The sequence below is a fragment of the Bubalus bubalis genome, chromosome X (assembly GCF_019923935.1).
Source record: "Bubalus bubalis isolate 160015118507 breed Murrah chromosome X, NDDB_SH_1, whole genome shotgun sequence".
Lineage (NCBI taxonomy): Eukaryota > Metazoa > Chordata > Mammalia > Artiodactyla > Bovidae > Bubalus > Bubalus bubalis.
Window position 1 is genome coordinate 139,249,478 of NC_059181.1, and position 13,679 is coordinate 139,263,156.

The 13,679-nt window shown below is 40.9% G+C and overlaps 1 protein-coding gene across 2 annotated transcripts in view; it reads left to right on the forward strand.

The window, feature by feature from the left end:
- Positions 1–421: 421 nt before the first annotated feature.
- The window catches only part of STK26 (serine/threonine kinase 26), a 66,599-nt gene continuing 53,341 nt past the window's right edge, over positions 422–13,679 (forward strand). The window contains exon 1 of one of the 2 annotated variants that reach the window (XM_044936445.2): positions 422–443. The gene's annotated coding sequence lies outside the window, so the exon portion shown is untranslated. The remainder of the gene's footprint in view (positions 444–13,679) is intronic. The other variant, XM_044936443.2, reaches the window with a different exon arrangement.

Here is a 13,679-nt window from a genome sequence, read left to right on the forward strand (position 1 = left end):
GGCGGGCGGGCGCCAGAAAGGTAGACTGAGTCCCGGGGAGCCTCGCGGCGGACCGCCCACCTCCCGGCCCCGGGCCGCGCGCGCCCCCCGCCCGGTCACCCAACTCGTGTGTGTCCTTCCAGGCCCGGGTCGAAAAGCCTGAGAGGGCCGCCGACCTACCCCCGGAGGAGGAGCCAGTCGGAGCCCGAGGCGCCGCCGCCGCCGAAGCCGCGCGGAGCTGCTTTCGCCTTCATGGCCCACTCACCGGTGGCGGTCCAAGTGCCCGGGATGCAGGTGAGGACGCCCGGGCCGCCCCCGCCGTCCACGTGACTGCCCGGGAGCTCGGGGCGCGCTCCGCGCTGGGCGCCGGCGACGAGAGGCGGCCCGGGGCTTCCCCGACCGAAGCCGGGCCAGGCGCTCCGGCCAGGTGACCCGGACAGAGAGCTCTCGGTGTTTCCCGGCGTGTAAGCTAGGCGGTGCAGTGCGCCGGCCGGGCGAGGAGGGACTGGGGCGCGCGGCTCGTTGGGGATGCCGGGGGCTGAGGGGGGGCGTTAAAATAGGCAGGGGCGGGACACCTGCGCCGGCTGAGCTGGTGCGCTTGTGGGGGTGGGAATGGAAGCACTTCACTTGGGAGAGATGGAGGTGTCTCGGAATTCGTGGGGTAAAACGCAAGTGGTGCTTACACACACACACACACACACGACACAAGTTGGGGCAGAGCAAGGCAAGGGGGTGTCGGTGGTGGCGGCTTTGAATTGGGCTCTTCCTGTGTGCGTAGAGCAAAGAGCGAGGTGACTTTTTTCCCCTTTTGGGGCTGCTGCTTTGGGGCCAAGTTATGTCTCGCTCCCCCCACTGGGCCCAGCCCGTAGTGGGGTGTGAGAAACGCAGGGTCCTAAGTTAGAGCAGCCGAGGTGATGACTCTCCCGCCCCCGCCCCCTGCCTTTCCCACCGGAGGGCTGTGGCAGTGTGGTCGTTGCAAAGCTTTTTGTCCTCGACGACAAGATATTACGGCCTGGGACCTAACTGTTTATCTTTTACATCTTACCAGCCCTCCCCCCTTACATTTTCATTTTATTAAAGAAGAAACAAGCTATGTCCACAAACTTTATGCATTGTTGGGTTTTTAAATCGGTGCATTTCAAGCTATCTACTAAATGTTATCCAAGTTGAGTAGCTTTTAAGCTTTCACGTTTTATTTTTTTCCTTTGCTAGACAGCCTAAACACCCCCACTTATGAATAGGTAAAAGACTAGAAACACTTAAGCCTCATTATCTTCTAAAAATGTGAAAGCAAACGTTTTCTAAGTTCAGAAAAAATGTTTAGTAAATAGCTTATGTTGCTAGTAGAAATCAAAGCGCCATGGACTGGGGCCTCAATTTACTAAATAATGCATGGAATTCATCTTTAAAAAAAAACAGTTGGTCATATTTGATGCATGATCACACGAAAAAAGTGATTTTTAAAATGCTTTCCCCCAAAAGGACTGTTTGTATCGAACATATATCTAACCTAGGACTCCTGTGTGTCCTAAGTACCAGGCCTTTCAGCTAAATATAGGACAAGTCTGGGTTGAGTCCCAGGAAATCGATGTGTAGTTAATTTAAAAAAAAAGAAAAGGAAAGGAAGCAAAAGGGAAATGCGAGACATTAGGGCCTTTTAAAAGGTTAATCCATTCAAGCTTTACAAAATGCCTCAAACTTCCTTCTTCTCACGCCACCCTCTCCTTCCCTCTCTCCTTCCCCCCAGCCACTGCCCCTCACCCCATTCATTCAGTTCTGCCTTCGATTATATCCAGAGAATTAGTAGTTTGCCTTATCAACTACAGTTTTGCTCTGTCTGATGTGGAAGAAAGTGGGAAAAACTTTCCCACCGTGCTCTCCTTTCCTTCGGGGAGTAGAGCAGTCCGCATGTGAAGTTCGTCTCTGTCTCAGTACTGCTCGCTCGCTCCATTGTGTGCACGCGCTGCCTGCGTGCGTGCGTCAGCAGAGTGAGCACCTCCCGATCAAGTTTGGTTCTGGGGAACCCTGCGTGCTGTGGAGAAAATGGTTTCTGGTCTTTATTGCATTTGTCTTGACTTTATTTGATTTATATGGTTTCTGGTCCTTATTTGATTTGTCTTTATTTGATTTACATGGTTTAGGGTTTAGGAACTCCTTACTGTTCAGTATTTCTTATGGCTCCTTGCTTTGTTTCATTATCTGATTTCCCTATCTTTTGAATTTTTAAATTTTTAAAAATCTTCATTAAGGTGGGTTAGAATGTGAGTCTCATATTTTAAATGATAAATTCTGCCTTTCATTTTATTCCTACCCAAAGTTGTGATGGCTTTGGGAAGGGCAGTCATCTCAACATTTGCAAAGAAGAGAGGAATACTTGTCACTGTCTCTGTCTGAATGAAATGGTAAATTCTTACCTTCTTATTTCCATGCTCTCTGTAGATGTGGTTCTTAAGCATTTGGGACAACAAAAAAGTTTTCCACAGTTAAAATTATGGGGTATCCTAAAAACAAATTTGATGATTTGCAGTGTGACTCTTGTGCCTAGACTACTGTGACTATTCTTTTGTTTAAAAGTAGTGAAGATGAGATGCAGGAATAGATCACGAGCTTGTAAAATTTTCCTCGAGTTTTCTGCAAGAGTTAGGAGCAACTTTTAGATCTTCACAGTAGTGAGAAAACTTGAGTTAGCCATGTGTTCCTGAAATTAATGTATAGTCTTTCCACAAATCAGGGTGAAGTGGTTGACCGGCCAGTAACTTTTTAACAGTTTATTTTAGGGAATTATGAAGATTGATGGAAAAATGATTTTTCCAGAAATAAAAACAAAATTACTTTATCCGCAGTGTTTTTCTCCCCCTGAGGAGAGACGTGAAGTCGAGCTACCTGTTCTATCACTTAAGACTTCCAGCATTCCTGATGTTCAAACAAAGAAATTTCTGTTGCCTCTAGTTTAAAATAGAAAAGAAACTTGGAGTGACGAAAGAAAACCCAGGATTTGGTCCAGTTAAAACCCTTCCTTATGAATTAGTTATTCAGACTCATATTGTTAATATTTCTTAATATTGTGGAAATGAAATGTTTGCCATATTACACCAATGTGAAGGATATGAATTTTTTGATGCTTAATTTGTGCTTGCTTTTGTAGTATATCGCTAAAGGAATTTTCCATACCAGGAGCTGAACTCTTGAAAAATATTTAAAGCACAACTTAAACAAAATAACCAACAAACCTGTTTCTTTCCACTCAAATATTTACTCTCTAATGATTTAAAACATGTTTTTTCTTTGAAGTTCACAGTTGTAAATCATACTTAAGTTTAAGATATTTCTCCTTAGAAACTGCATGAGTATTTATGAACACAAGTGTTCTAAATTGGGTGTTAAATCTTTCATAAAGTGTGGGTGAGAGAATGAAGTTAAATGTTGAATTAGAGTACTAACTGTTGTTATGTTATGCCTCTTGTGAAAGAATTTTTTTAAACTTCCTGCTAAAGAATTTAAACATTAGCCTTCATGTATCTTTAAATATGATCAAGGTGGTACAGTTTTTAAACGTTTGTTATTTGAGATGTGAGATGGAAATGAAGGTTAAGGCTTAATGAACACATTATTGAAGACTTTTATCTAAGAGGTGGAAAACCTTTCCTTGCATTGGTGAACCTAGTTACTGGGTTCTGGGAAGGATACAGAAGTATACTACATAATGTCTGCCCTTAAAGATCTTAAAATGTTGTTGGGGAATTAAATCTAGTACATGAAACATGAAATAATGCAAAATCTAGGATACTTACTCTGTAATAGAGGGTTTTGACTGGAACAGTTGAAGTCTTGCCCCCAAAAGATTGTTAGGGTCCATATTGGAAGGGTATTTCCAAGCAGGGAAATACCCTGAGCAAGTGTGTGTATGCACGCAGTCTTGGTCATGGGATAAAAATCACTTGGACTATGATGAAGAATTGCAATAGAGAAATAGTAGGAGGTAAGATTAGAAGACTTGATTGGGTCCAGATTGTGGCAGTTCTTGAATGCTGGGGAAGGGTTTGGCCTTCGGACTAGCCGCTATTGTTAAGTAAGGAAGGCTTAATGCACAAAGTTATATATAGGAAGAGAAATCTTAAGATTGGATGAATAGATTACGTGGAGGATTGAAAGACTTCAGGTAGTTTGATCAACTGAGGCTACTTCAATGAGGCAGTCATATCTGTACAGATGCAATGGACCTTACATTGATTGCCTTCCATATGCCTTGTACTATGAGGTAGAAAATATAATTACTAGACTTAAAATTAGCCAGTTACAGAAGAAAGCATCGAAGCCATTGTGATGTCGAATATGGGGAACTGGAACAATTATGATACATCCAAAAAAAAGCTGGAAAGTCAGGGAGAAGAGCCAGATCTGGTAGAATATTAATGATTTCTGTTGTAGGCTTGTGAAGTTTGAGGTAACAGCAGGATGACAAAAATGTAGAGCTGTATGTCTGTTACCTTGACTGTGGAGATGGTTTCAAAGGTGTATGTATATGTGCAAACCCATCAAATTGTATACATTAAATATGTACAATTTTTTTGTATATCAACACGCCTCAGTAAAGCCAGTTTTAAAAAATGTCCAGCGAATGCTTGAAGATATAGATCTGGAGCCTTAGTCATTCATCAGACATTTACTGAGCATTTACTTTTGGCCGGTTTCTTTAATTGAAGCAGAAGGATGGGGGCCACGAAGGAGGGAGAGGTCATAATGTCAGAGAGCATGTTGGAGTAAGGGCCCTCATGAGGCAGGAAGGTAAGGTGGAGGATTGTAAGAAAAGGAATGGTGACTTAAGATGCATTTGGGGATGAGAAAATGCGTCAGGATCAGGAAGGAGTTAACTGGGGGTGGGGGAGGAATTCTTTATTTTACTCTTATCATGAAACCTAAATTGGAGAAGGAATTCAGCTTGGTGTCAGAATCTAGTATGTAGGTTTCTTACCTTCCTTCCACCTTCTGAAGGGACTAATCAGCTTTGTAATTTGAGATAGAAAGCAGTGCTTGCACTAATACGTAAACCCAAACCATTGTCTTGGTTGGTAGGTGATTGATACAGAGATGTTGAATATGTTGCTGATGATGGGAGAAGACCAGCTGAATCAGAATGGTCAAAGACAGTTCTTAGCTGGGAGAGTTGGAGGTAGTTGCAAAGTATGGGGTAAGCAGGCTGGGGCTGAACAGAGAGTAAACAGGAATTGCTCATGGTAGGACATGTGCCTTGAACACTAAGGAGGGTCTAAAATGGCACAAGAGGACAAAGGTCCATCATGTACCTCCATTGCCTGAGTCATAGCAAATAAGAGAATATAATTTAGCTGGTACCAAGGAACCATTGAATATTGTGATACTGTGGTTTTTTTTTATTCTGCCTTTCATTTATTCAGTGACCTTGAGCACATCATCTACAAAATGGGGAATAATAAAAGCTGTGTTTCCTTTGCCTCAATGAGATGTTATTAGGATGAATTAACTATCATCTGTGGAGTATATTTTGAACTCCTTCATCAAAGGTGTTATGATGTATATATGGGCAGTTCATTCTGCAAAACAGTGCTAGGCTAATTACATGAAAACACTGTCATTATCTCTTCTCACTCCTGCTTGGTATAACCTACAGTTTTTCTATTGAAATCCAGCCTCCCACCCCCACCCCAAAACACCCACACAAATACCACCAACACCAGACCTGAAGTCTTCTGCTCAGCTTTCCAGACTTCCTATCATCTGGCTCCTCTCTACAGATCTATACTTAGTTATTTCTACTCCCCAACAAGAAAGCTGTTTTGTTCTACCATGCCAGTTACAATTCAGTAATCACTAAATGGCCAGACCCTACCTGATTTTCAAGGTCTCCATCTTACTTTCTCCATGAACTTTCTCTGAACATTCCAGACTACAGTAATCACTCCTATTTCCCAGCATCTATTATATCCCTTGTCAGTAGCAGACAGTCCAGTCCTTGGTTTATATCCTGCCTTAGATTTTTCCTAATTATATATGTTATACTTGTCTCTCAAACTAGGTTGTAAATTTCTTACAGGCAGGGACCATCTATTTTACTTCTCTTTTCCATTAGGTATGAATTATGTGTAAAAGTGTAGGTGAGAACAATACATATAGACTAGAAGTTTCTGACTTTTCCATTCTGTTTTTGTAAATATATTGTGTTCTGCATGAATTCTTGTAGATCGTGAAGGCTAATTTATGTGTGCACACTGAAGACATTTTCTACTTACTAAAAATGCATTATATGTGATAGGTCTAACAAAATATACTGGTAACTAATCAGCTGTCCACACACTGAAACTCTTATTCTCGTCTTCCAGGACCTTTGAGAGAAAGAGGAGCCCTCATTGCTCTCCTAGTAACTAGGCTGATTTCAGACAAATTTATGTCTTTGAGAAAAATAACCTTTTGTCCCTTGCCTGTGTCCCCCCCCCCAAAAAAAATACAAACAAATAAATAAAACCTCTTTACTTCTCTGTCCCAGCCATCATATTAGAAAGAATCTGATAAATTTCACTGATATTGAGGTGTCTTTGATTAATGGCTCACTGTGTGCCCTCTCCCATGGGTGTTGTCCCTCCCCCAAATCTCATATAACTCAAGCAGATCTTCTGAAATGCACATTCAGAGAAACCAGGAGACCTAGTGCCAAGCAGATCCCATCCTTCTCCTCTGTTCCTGCTTGTCTCTCCCCATCACCTCTCACCGAGAATAGAGCTTACTCCCTGTCAGCCTCTTCTGGACTTGTTCCAGCATACCTCTGACAGCAACCCACTGAGCTTTCTTTTCCCTTCATTTATCATATGGTCATGGATTAGAATGACCCGCATCCTAAAATACCAGATTAGCCATTGGTACAACAGCTTTGGATATTCTAGCAAAATATGAACAAAACCGTGGTTCACCCTTCCTGGGGACTAGAGTAAACAAGATTGTAGACAGCTTAGGTCTACAAGTTAAAAATATTCTAATTATCTTTTTTTAAATGTCCACTTTCCTCCTTTGTGATCAAGTAATTTCATGAAAGCACTGCTGAGGAAATCCAAGGCACTGTGTTTTATCTTTTTCTCATGGAAAACATTTACAGAAAAACCCTTTTCAATGTTTCATTAAGATCCTTGTAACAAGAGATAGTGTTCTTAGTGGTATTTTTTTAAGTGAGGAAAAATCTGTAAAACCCTATCAATTTAAAATGCGAAGGACTGAAAAAAGTAGGGTTTAAATCACCCATCATTGAATTTTTCAATTTATTTATTACAGAACAATAGTGTGTCTAGCTGAAGAATAACAGTTGCTTTGAATCATAGAAATTGCTTCCCAGTATCAATTTAATGAAGTTTTACTGGATTTGAAATCCATACCACAGTAGATATGTTAGGGAATTTCTAAGCACACTAGTGAATTACTCTACCAGATTTCAGTAGAGCCTGGTAACACAATCCAAGGACTGAATTTTTGGCAGGTGGAGGAAAGACTTCAAGGACATGTAGATGCATCCAGATTTTTCTTTGAAAATGCATTTTTGCGTAGCTCTGTGAGTGCCTTTTTATCCCCCTCCCCCAGCTTTCCTTTAAACCATTGGCTTTGGGACATATCACTTTACAGTATGTTATATTAAGCTAGGATTTAACTGCTTGCTGCACTATAGTATAAATAACACAGCAGTGGGTGGTGGGGAAGGGATGGGCAACATAGATAATCAGGTGGGGCATAAGTTGGTTTTAATGCAAGAAAAGTTGGGGCAGCTGAGCCAGTAGAAACCAAGAGGTCAGAATTTCTTCCCAGAACCTAGGTTCATCATTATTGTTGCCCCCTAGAACTGGAAACAGAGAAGGCAATGGCACCCCACTGTAGTACTCTTGCCTGGAAAATCCCATGAACGGAGGAGCCTGGAAGGCTGCAGTCCATGGGGTCTCTGAGGGTCGCACACGACTGAGCGACTTCACTTTCACTTTTCACTTTCATGCATTGGAGAAGGAAATGGCAACCCACGCCAGTGTTCTTGCCTGGAGAATCCCAAGGACGGGGGAACCTAGTGGTCTGTCATCTATGGGGTCGCACAGAGTCGGACACGACTGAAGCAACTTAGCAACAGCAGCAGCAGCAGCAGAGCTGGAAAAGTTTCTGGACCCCCCCTGGTCACAATTTCCTGCTGCCTGTCTTAACTTTAAGTAGAAGCATAAAAGAAACCAATCAGCAAAGCATGCACACAGGCTACGAAGTATAGGGATAGAAAATAGAACTTTGACCTCTTGTGGTTAAGGAGGCTATAGTCAGTGTGTCTAGCAGCCTCGGGGAAAGAAACATACTTCAACTGTGTGCTTTTTAAGTGCTTCTGACATCATGAGAACAGTTAGCAAATTCATTGTTTAGGGTCCTGTTTGCTTCTGTAGTTTTATTTCAGATCCTCTGTCTGAACTTTGCTCTGAGCCTTCCGACATGCTCCCTTTGTCAGTTAATGGTAATATAGTAGACTTCCCAAGTTGGATACTGGTGATCCAGGTTTAATGTTTTTACACATTTAGTCTTCCGCACATCTAACAATGCAGAGCAATAGTCCATCATATAGTCATAGTGTTAGTCCCTCGGTCATGTCCAACTCTTTGCAACCCCATGCCAGGCTTCTCTGTCCTTAGAATTCTCCAGGCAATAGTAATGAATCCCAAATGAGATAGAAATGGACATAGTAGCATTCCAAGGCGGAGAAGGCAGTGGCACCCCACTCCAGTACTCTTGCCTGGAAAATCCCATGGACGGAGGAGCCTGGTGGGCTGCAGTCCATGGGGTCGCTGAGGGTCGCACACGACTGAGCGACTTCACTTTCACTTTTCACTTTCATGCATTGGAGAAGGAAATGGCAACCCACTCCAGTGTTCTTGCCTGGAGACTCCCAGGGACGGGGGAGCCTGGTGGGCTGCCGTCTATGGGGTCACACAGAGTCTGACACGACTGAAGCGACTTAGCAGCAGCAGCAGCATTCCAAGGAAGATCAAATTAAGGAAGGGAACTATCATTTATACAACACCTTTATGCTAGGCACATGTGTTTTTACCACTGCCCTACATTGCTTCTAGGCAAAGCAGCCCTGAACAGACCCTTAAAGGAGAGTGGGAGACTGGCAGGAGAACAGGCATAAAGGGGCACATACAAAGTTCCTTCTATAACAGAGGTTGCCATGAACTATGTCAAGCTCAAATTATGAAAGGCTTTGAATGCCAGAGGGCTTCCCTGGTGACTCAACTGGTAAAGAATCCACCTGCAGTGTGGGAGACCTGGGTTCGATCCCTGGGCTGGGAAGATACCCTGGAGAAGGGAAGGGCTACCCACTCCAATATTCTGGCCTGGAGAATTCCATGGACTGTATAGTATATGGGGTTGCAAAGAATTGGACACGACTGAGCAACTTTCACTTTCTTTGAATGCCTGACTGAGCCAGTTATTTTTAACTCAATCTACAACAAGGTGTGTTCTTTTTTAAAAAAAAAAATCAAGAAAGTGAACTGATCAAAGCAGTGGTTTATTGTTTGGTTTTGGAAGATTAGGCTTGTAACCTAACAGGCTGGATTGGAGAAAGGCTAGATATAATAAGTGGATATTGTAATAGCCCAGGCTTTAGTTGTTAAGGGTGTGATCTAGGGCAGTGATGGTCAAGCTTGAGCATGTATCAGAACTACCTGGAGGCTTTTGAAAACACAGATTGCCAGGCCCCAGCTCCAGTGTTTCTAATTCAAGTAGGTCTGCAGTGGCCATGAGCTTGCATTTCTAATGAGTTCCCAACTGCTCTGCTGGTCTGGGGACCACTCTGAGTACCACTCAAGGAAGACTGCGAGACCTTGATGATTGATTGGACATGGGAAGGGGAAAAAAATGACAGTAAAGACTCAGAGATATGGCTGAGTTTGGGAGAAAATGGTTTTTGTTTTTTTTTTTTAAACTGTTGAATTTGTAGCACTGGCCACACAACCAAGCAGAAGCAAGTAGTAACAGGTTAGTTCAGGAGCGAAGAGGATGATGGGAAGTGCTACCTGGAGAGAGAGAGAGTAGATGAAATTGTGACAGATCAAAATAACATGATTTTCAGTCATCCTTCCAAGAAACTGGACTCAATTTTGTATTAATTTTTATAGCCTCCAAAATCTCGCTGTCAGCCATAACTTCTGTGTCCCTTGATCCAGGTAGGTTTGACAGTTCAGTAAATGCTCTTACCTTCAAATGTAAACACTTCTCTTAAGTTCATGAAATCTATATATGTTTATACTTGTGAAAATGCAAATTGGCTAAAGAGAAATAAAATGCCACTTTCCTAAATGCCAGTAAGTGGCACTATTTACCCCAAAGATAGACATTTTAAAAACTTTTTCCAATTTTTATACAGCTCATCATTTTTTTTGTACAGAACTCCTTTCCCTCACTCTGTATTATCCAACCCCCACCCCCCCAAAAAAAACCCCCTAGAAGTATTAACTCTGAGCTGCTATTATGTCAAAAATACCCATTCGGTCATCACATTCCAAAGCCAACTTGTGTTTACATATGGAAATTCTTGGAGGGGAGAGGAAGTTGCTTCAGAATCATTAAGGAAATATCAAACCACTTCCTAAATGGCCTTTCTGACTCCATCTTCTGCCCTCTAAAATATTCTCTATACCTGTCAGATTAATCTATTAACATCTGCCAACAGGTATCCTGTAGGAAAGCCTAGAGTTCAGTTTAAACAAAGGATTAAGTAAGTAAGTAAGTATTAGTAGCTCAGTCGTGCCAGACTCTTTGTGACTCTTTGTGACCTGGTGGACTGCAGCCCACCAGGCTCCTCTGTCCATGAGATTTTCCAGGCAAGGATACTGGAGTGGGTTGCCATTTCCTTCTCTAGGGGATCTTCCCAACCCAGGGATCGAACTGGGTCTCCTGCACTGCAGGCAGATTTTTTACTGACTGAGCTACAAACAAAGGATTAGAACTGAAAATAAGAGAAGCAAATGAGCCTATTTAATGAGTTTGCCAACACCAAACAATGTGAGCAAACTTGATCCCCCACTTCATTCACCAGCTTTGGACCTAAGTCACTTTTCAATATCAAAATGAACACACAACCAACCAAACCAAAATTATCCTTGAGAATCAAAGATTTGCCACCAATGAGGATGTTCAAAAACATTTAGAAATGAGCCTTTAAACAAACGCATTTCAGGTGATGTTTAGTTACCATTAAAATAAGTTTCTTGAGGGCTTTCTCCCCCTTTAGGGAATATAATTTGTTTGAGTTTAAAATTCTAAGTTTTCCTTATTCGTCACATCTCTTATGGGGTAGCTGTCTCTTTTCCAGGATACTTAATTACTTTTGTGATCCATTTTTCATTACTCTGTATGGTAAATTATATTTTTATGGGGAAAAATTCGTGGGGGCCACGTGTATATGCACATGTAATGTATATCATACGTGGAGTATATTTTGTGTTTGAAGAACCTTCAAAATCTGTTCAAGAAAATAAGGTTCAACTTTGGCCAGTATTTAGTCATCTGTACCAATTTTAGACATAACTATTAAAATAGAAAAGTGCATTGTCAAAATAAAAATGAGTAAAAGATAGGATGGTCACTAAGTTCAAGAAGCAGAAAATTATGACTTGGCAATGTCATATAAGACGGTCTGCATATAAAAGAAATTCAGTAAAATTGATGTAAAAAGTATGTACTCAGTAGAAATCCATGGATTTGCTAAGCATTTTTATTATATAGAAAATATATAGAATTCTTTATCACCTTTAAAAAGATTTATAAAAATCCTTAAATATGTATTTATGAAAGATAAATACGTATGTCTATATGTACCTATGTCTACACACTTTACAGGGTTACCAGGATATTACACATGTTGCAGTTTTATCATGACTAGTTCTTTTTGCTGTATTTAATATTTAAACTATTACTGTTCTTAAAGAAAATGGACTCACAGCGGTCAGTTCCATACAGGAAACAAATCATGGTAAACAACTTTTAATGAAGTTTAGTACCAATGATAATCTATTTTAGTGAATTAGAATTGAATTGAACATTACGTAGAATGGTAGTATCAAGATTCTCAATTCTATGCTTAATTTCCCCCATAGAATAGTCTTACAAAGAATCATTGCATCAAAGGAACTGCTTTTGATAAGTATAAATCTGTTTGCCTATTAGCAAAATCAGAGGCATGTGAGTAGTATACAAATGACTTCTGGTTAACAGGAACTCGTGATCATTGTCTAAGCTCTTATTTTGAAGTTATAGTTGTTATAGGTACTTTACACTAGATTTTAGGGTGATAGGGAATGGAGGGGATAGGGCATTGGATTCTGTTTCAATGACAAAATCTTGTATAGGAGAGCTGCTTTTTTAAAAAAAAAAAATTTATCTCTTCATGAAAAATGGTGACTGTCACTGAAAGATCTTTTTTTGGGGGGGTTCTCTGTCACAGGCTTTCCAAAGGGCACATAAAATGAAAACGTAGGATTTAACTAGTTAAATAATGAATCAAATTTGAGGTTTTAGCATAGGTGACACCTCCATCGTCGACTTTTTGGACTGTGATTTCTGGTAATAGCAAGTGAAAAAAACTATTACCGCTGTTGCTATGGATCTTCTATCTGCTGAGGTTCAGGCATCGTTTTGGAGGCTGCAGTGTAAACCCTGCTTAGGGAAGGTAGAATTTTATAATACCAGAGGATTACTGCTGCCTCATGAGCAAACAGAAAATGTAGGTGAGGGAAAAGGTGTTGGATTCTGGAAGAAGAGAAACAGTATTTCCCAGGAAGGGAAAAAGTAGTCTTTCGCTTTAAAGATTGAGAATTCTCTATATGTTTTTTTAGAATGGGAAATTTGTATACTTTCTGCAGAGAGGAGAAAAAGCTAACAGAAAAGGAAATTGGGGAGGTAATAGTAATTCGTTTCTTTCTTGTTGCTTATGAGTTCTGTGATAAAAGTTACATTTACATAATTGATTTGTTATGGCAAGAAATGTAAAGAGGCTTTTGGTTGGGAGAAAGCTTGTGAAAGATCAGGGGAAAGAGCTGACATCATAGGGATGGTGGTTTCAGCTGCTTTTCTGTTTAAGATGTGCAATTTTGGTGACGTGCATACTGGGCCAATAAATTGTTTCTAGACACTTGGAGTCATTTGGGGTGGCCTTTTCCCGCTTCTGAAGGCAAAATGAATATTTTTCATTAACAAGGAAAAGTGCTAGATTATCATTGGATTCTATTTGACTAATTTGGGCTGTTATTTGGGGGAGGGGAGGCTGAAGAGAAGAAACCTTTCTTTCCAATGACTGGAATTGATGTTATTGTTACTTCTCCAGTGGGTTCTGACCTTAAAATTCTCCCTTAGGGAATGATTAAAACAGTTTTTGGGGGGAGCATTTCAAGGCTGTGTAGCATCTCAGATTTACTTTAAAATAAGTTTGCCTAATAACTTTTTAGCACCAGTTGATTTATGTCTTGACTGAGAGAAGACTTCTAGAGAAGCATGTAGTCCATTACTTTTTTCTAAGAAGATCTATGGGTACCAAATACTGCATTATTGTTGCCTTTTAACTCTCCAGTAATTTAAAAGGTATAAATTTCTTCATATTAAACGACAACAAAAAAAATTCTATTTTGCCCAGGGATTGCAAGCCCCTCCCCACGTTC